Genomic DNA, 6,713 nt, shown 5'->3' with positions numbered 1-6,713 from the left:
CTGCATGCCCAGAGTTCTCATTTGTTTCCCTTAATGAAAAAATCAGTCAGAGCTGCAGAGCACAGAAGCTAATGTGTTTTATGTCCCAGCAACAGCACAACCAAACGTATATCACACGTTTAATAAAAAATAATACAAAATCCGAGGTCTCACAGTGAGCCGGGAGTGAGTTTCCCTGGAGCTTGCAATTGTGTGCACAGCGCATTTCAAAGGGATACACTGAGGATGCTGCTGCTTTTGTGAATGAGCTGTTTGGCTTCTGCAGCCACTGCGATGACATGGACTTGACCTCTACGGTGCACAAGGATTACAGCGTTCTCCTCCTCCTCGAGCATCTGAAGGAAACAAAGGCAACAGATGGTCGAATCAAAATACATGGTGGGTCTGGTAATCCCTCTTCCGGCTCCTCCCGCTTGCTGCTGGGGCCAACGTCACAACTGGGCCAAGAAAAAAACAGAAGAAGCCAACTTTAAAGGCAGATTTGTGGCTCCATGTATTTTCGTTTTGGGAGGCAAATCCTGGATTACAGATTTAACTTTATAGCCAGATAAGTTTGCTCACATTCAGTTCTGGAATTCAAATATAGAGACTTTTTTTCTGTTCAGACTGATTGATTTTAATGCAAAAATCTTTTTTTAAAAATTAAATATTGACAGTTAAATTGATACCTTGGGATCTCTTTAGGGTTGTCCCAAACCCCTACAGTAGGACCCAGCAGCTTAGCACTGCTGAGGATTTCAGTGTGTTTAACACGGCCACCTTAAATGTGGAATCACATCTTTAACAAGTTGGTTCGAAACGGCTCCAGAAACTATATTTGTAAACTGACACATGTGTGTGGGAGCCACGCTTCTCAGCAAATGATGACTTATGTATCGCGAGACTAAACAGTGTACAGATGTAGTCAGCAAAACTCGCCGTTTAAAGTCCTCCACTGTTTGACGCGTCAGCTAATAGTTTCATTAAGAGATGACGGTGAGATGTGTGCAGAGGCAGGTGTGGGTTGAGGCTGATGAAAATATGGTCACTGTAGTGTTTCTGAAACATGTGGGAATTATTTTTGAAGTACTCGTCTTCTGGGAAATTCTCAGGATGCGTCAAAACAAAAGAGGACCTTAAAGGGTCACTCACTGATTTTACACAATCATTTCTGCTACTGTGGAACATAAGAGGGAACTTTATTTGTTCATTAGTGAGCATAAAAGTATCAATTAATGTAACAAAATGTTAATTACCTGCACTGACATATACTCACCGGACACTTTATTAGGTATACCTGTTCAACTGCACATTAACGCTAATATCTAATCAGCCAATCATATGGCAGCAACTGCATTTAAGCATGTAGACAGGGTGGAGATGACCTGCTGAACTGTTCAAAGACAGCATCAAATTGGGGCAGAAAAGTGATCTAACTAATGTGGTTATTGCTGGTGCCAGACTGGCTGGTCTGACTGTTTCAGAAATTGCTGAGATGGAATTTTGAGACGGGATCTGCTGGGAGTTTCTCACACAATCCCATCTCTAGGGTCTGAAAAAGAAAAAAAAATCCAGTGAGTGACAGTTTTCTGGTTGAAAATGCCTTGTTGATGTCAGAGGTCAGAGGAGAATGCAGAGACTGCTTTAAACTAATAGGAAGGCGACAGTAACTCAAATAGCGACTCGTTTCAACCAAGATGTGCAGCAGAGCGTCTCTGGTCACACACTGTGTCAAACCTGTTAAAACTCTGGCTGGTCTGACGAGCCATGATTTCTGCTATGACCATCTACATGGTGGGTCAGAGTTTGGCATATAATACATGAAAAAAACTACTTTGTATCAAACATTCAGGCCGCTGGTGGTGGTGGATGGTTAACCACCACAGCCTACCTGAGAAGTGTTGCTGACCATGTCCGCCCCTCTATGACCACAGGGTACTTATCATCTGATGCCTGCTTCCAGCAGGACAACACACTGTGTCACAATATTAAAATCATCTCAAACTGGTTTCTTGAGCACCACAATGGACCTCCACTGGGCTCCACAGTCTCCAGATCTCAAAGATTTGCATCATGGCAATCGGCAGCAACTGTGCAACACTATCAGGTTAATATGCACCAAAATCTCTGTGGAATTTCAGCATTTTGTTGAATCTATGCAATGAAAGCCTAAATAAAGGGTGTCCAACTTGGTACTGGCAAAGCGTACATAGTAAAGTGTCTGCTGTGTTTAGTTCATAGCATGGCTCTTTCTCAGGCTTAATCTTTACCTCTTTGTGCTAAATCTCTGTTTGCCTTTGGCTGCTGTTCTGTCTAGACCTTTGTCTTGTTATGTCTCTCTGTCTGCCCTCCTTCATCCCTCTGTCTTCTTGCCCTCCACTCAAATACTGATAAGGGGGTGGGGTGACCTAGACTTCAGCCTGACTGGTTCCAGATGCATCACTCAAACTCAAACTCAAAGGCCTACAGGCTGCCTCAATAATGTGTAATTGTTTTGTGTAATTTTAACTTTGTTTGTTCGTATGTATTTGTCTTGAAATGTGCTGCCTCTTGGCCAGGACTCCCTTGAAAAAGAGGTCTTTGATCTCAACGGGACATTCCTGGTTAAATAAAGGTTAAATTAAAAAAAAAAATCACTGTGAGAAATCAAAGTGTTTCTCAGATGGTGAACGCGCTTTCTTCTACCTGGTAAGCCCTGCAGATTAGACGTGTAGCTTTGCCACCTATAACAGATGTCAAGTCTCCTCAAGCCAGTAGAAATCGAAGTCTTTGTCTCTGTTGCTGCACAGAACGTTAGCCTTGAAAACTCCAGTTTGCTCCCCCCCACCCCCGCCTCTCTCTCACACACACATTATAGATACCAACACTGAGATTAGAGGTCACGTCTCCGTTGGCTTCCACATTTACTCTTCTGGTCCTTTTTTAATACTTCTTACTAAAACAGCATAGACTAAAGGCTGGTTGAGAAAGGACATTCCAGTGGGCTGGACTCAAAAAGCTTCTACATTCTTCTGGAAAGTCCCATTAAAATCTTTTGCCTTGGTTTATTTTTTTCTTCTTTTTGTGTTTTTGGTAAGCCATCTGACCAGTCAACACAGCCTTACCCTCGGTGTGACAGCGGTAATGTCCCAAAAGACGGGGTTTATCATCCAAACCCAGTATCTTTTCTTACTGACAGACATTTTAATATTTGACTTACTTGTTAGTCCACTCAGCAGTGATACACATGAACAATACGCTGGCAAAAAAATGGAAAACCAGAAATCCAACGAGTCAGACTGACGTACACAAAGAAGAAGTGATTCTGCGAGCCAGCATCATATTTCATCTGTACTAATGGTCTGTAAATGTGTGCTAATGTGACATCAGAATGCAGTTTGTGACTGGGTTTTGGCTTCTGAAAGACACGTGTAGTAAATACTCATTGCCATGTACATCTCAGTACTGTCACATTAAGCTTTATACACTGTGTAACATCTATTTGCTTTCATTTGTAGATGGCAGAAAAAAATGTCATTGACTAATCTTGTTAATCGAAATGTTTAATTGAGCTGTTTGTGTGTGCTGCAGCTTTAAAATGATAAGAACCTTGTTCCTTTCCACAAGCCCAAATAAGTAACACTTGCTTTAATGGCGTCACATGGGAAAGACCTGTTTCTCAAGACATGACAAAAGATCCAAAGATCATTAGATAGCAAGCGAGTCGGGCATGAGGTAGTTCAGGAAACCAGAGGGACTGCTTGGGAAACGACAACTCAGGCTTAGGTCAGACAAATACAGGGCACATAAAATGTTCTGAGATCGGGCAAAAACACGCTGTTGCATCCAGACTGCTCTCTCTCTAATTCAAACAAAATGTAGACACAGGACTGCTGTGTCATCACATGGAAACTGCAGTGATGGTAGTTCTAATTTGGGTACTTCTGTATCTGTTTAAACCTTAACTCGTTATTTTAAATCCAGCACCAGATATTTCCCTGAGCTCTAATTTAGAATTTGGCCTGTTATTCAAGTTCATGTGAAATGTGCAGCAGTTTCTTACTGCCAGAGAGCTAAACTGCTAAACTTCAAGCAACAGTAGTTTGTAATAGTGAAATAAAAACAACAGCAGTTTTTTAGGTATCTTTGACGTGTGACTGTTTTGTCTTGTTGACTCAATCTTGGCCGTGTGGTTTCCTAATGCACTCTTTGGTTTTAATGAGTGCTTTAAGTTGAGGTAGGTAGACTATTTTTTTTGGTCAGACTCAACTCCAGGGGCAGGCCTAAAGGGAGGGCCAGGGGTGGCCCTGTCCCACATGAAATTTGATTGGCTCATGTTGCCCCTCCTTTTAGTGATGTTGTCATGACAGTGAGGAGATTAGACATGGGTTCTTGTTCATGCCCCCCTTGATGTAGTGTTTAGTAATGTTACACGTGGTAAAAGCCTTTGTTTAACTGTAGTTGGAAATGAAAGCATTTGTGTGAGACACCCTTTCCTTTTTTGTTTTTACTTTATTTGTTATCTACTCCATCCATCCATTTTTTTCTCATGCTTATCCGACTCAACATTGGCAGAGCTTATACCAGCTGTCACATATAGCTAGGTTGCCAGCCTGTTGCAGGTTTAACACTCAAACACGCTCAAAAGCAAAAGACGTTCCATCAGAGAAAACTGAACAAAGCAACACAATATTGGTGCTCTTTATTTGGTGACTTTGTTGACTTGATTGCTCTCTTGAAACTGCCTGGAGTTCTTTAACTTGAACAATGTGTTTGGACCTTTCCCACACTTTTCGATATCTAGAGTGGGATGCATTTACTGGAGCTATATGGAAGCACATTTGTGTTTGGAGAATTTCATCTTGTGGAAAATTATCCTCATCACCTTCAACCTGAAGGCTTCTGAACAGCTGCAAGAGATTGCCCATCTAACAAGCTGTCAAAGCGATAAAAAGTTTCAGGATCCTGCAGGAGTGCCAGACTGATTTTTAAAATAATATTCAATTCAAAAAGTATGTTTAAAAAATGACTTCTTGTCAGCTTGAAAGTCATAGTTGCCTGATGAGGCCCCAGTGTAGGTGTTTGATCACATGCAACAGGGCAGTGTTTCTTATAGCAGTAATAGCATAGTGGTTTGGTGGTTAGCACTGTCACCTCACAGCAAGAAGGTCCTGGGTTGGAATCCAGGGTGTCATTCGGGTTCTCTTTAAATGATAATAATCCCATATAGAGCTATTCAAAACTATGTTTCTCACTGCCATTGTTTGTATTGACAACACATATCAATAAGGGGAGTGGCATATGGGGATTCCCAAATATCATAATATCTTATGACTTTGTTATGTACATTACACCAGCAGCTGATAACCATTTAAATACATACAGTAACAATAACATATACTGTAGCCAGATAAATACAAAAACAACAAATGTGCAAAGAATTAAAACATTAAAATTGATCCCACTGACAGGCAACAAGCTATAAAGGATTTGGATATTTTAGGCACCATAGTTTGCACCTAATGAGCCTCAGAAAAACTGAAATCAGTGCTGCTCATTAAGAATAATTTTCTATCCACTTATTCTTCTCTGCACTCTATAAGAATGATCTAAAGGGAAAATTGAGTTAACCAGCCGCCGCTTTCTTCTATCCGCAAACCCCCTCTGACTCAACGTCAGGTTAATGAGAATTATGTGTTTCCATCAAACAGGATGAAACACCCAGCCTACAGTTTAGCAATCTATAACTCTGTGTGGGCAGAAAAGCAAATAATCAACTCTTGTTTTCTGTACTTACACAAAACCAAACCTCTCTCTCGTCATACTGAAAAATGGCACAACTCACTGGGCTGTTACCACTCTTTGTTTTCAATTTCAAGGAGAGAAATTAAACGAAATGCCAAGTCACCTAATAATGGGGATGCCATTAAATCTGAGATTGTATTCCTTTTCCTAGGAAACCTTTGAATGTGCCATTAAAGTCTCTCCCTGTCAACCTTTCTCCCTCTGGATTTCCAGTCAGCCGGTAGAAGTTCCCTCTGGAGACAACAGTCATTTCCTCAGAACAGCCTGCATTCCTGAAACACTGCCCAATCCATGTAAACAACATTCCTGTTATGGGAAACAAAAACCACAAAAAAACATTATCTCATTGTCTGAACTAAGACTTTAACCATCCTCTTTTATTCTACAGATTATCTTATACACTAATCAGTTGCACGTGCTTTTGCCAACATTCTCCTGAAGTTGTCAGACAAGTTAGAGTGCAAAGACTGAAGTGATGTGCACACCACGTATAGCACAGATTCTCATAGAACTTCATTTTAAACATTAGATGACTAAACTGACAAAACTCCCACCATGGCAACAGAAATAAGTAGGCTAAAGGACACACTTAGTCTTTCCTGAAACTGTTGCAAGTTATCCTCAGTCTGAGCATTGGTGTTGCCGTTGATGAAAACTGAGTGCATTTTAGCGTAAAATGTTTTGAAATTCAAAAATTTCCTAATGATCTTGTTGCCTGTGATGCTTATCTAGCATTTCTATAAACTAATTTGAAAGTTAGCCGCAGCTTTCCAGAGAATTTGTGATTACACAGTGGACAGATGTGGGCAGACATTAATGTCTGCACCCACTGTATTTACAGGCGAGGGGAAACAAAGAGAGCGGCCTGGAAGAAAATGGAACGATTAGCTGGAATTCATGGCGAGACTGAGCCGACACACACAAATAAGCAAACAGACTTCACACAGGAG

The sequence above is a fragment of the Mchenga conophoros genome, linkage group LG7 (genome assembly GCF_057382185.1).
Source record: "Mchenga conophoros isolate Kocher_MC1m ecotype Shallow Benthic linkage group LG7, M_conophoros_male_GT1.1, whole genome shotgun sequence".
In the NCBI taxonomy this organism is placed as follows: Eukaryota; Metazoa; Chordata; class Actinopteri; order Cichliformes; family Cichlidae; genus Mchenga; species Mchenga conophoros.
This window is presented reverse-complemented; position numbering follows the sequence as displayed.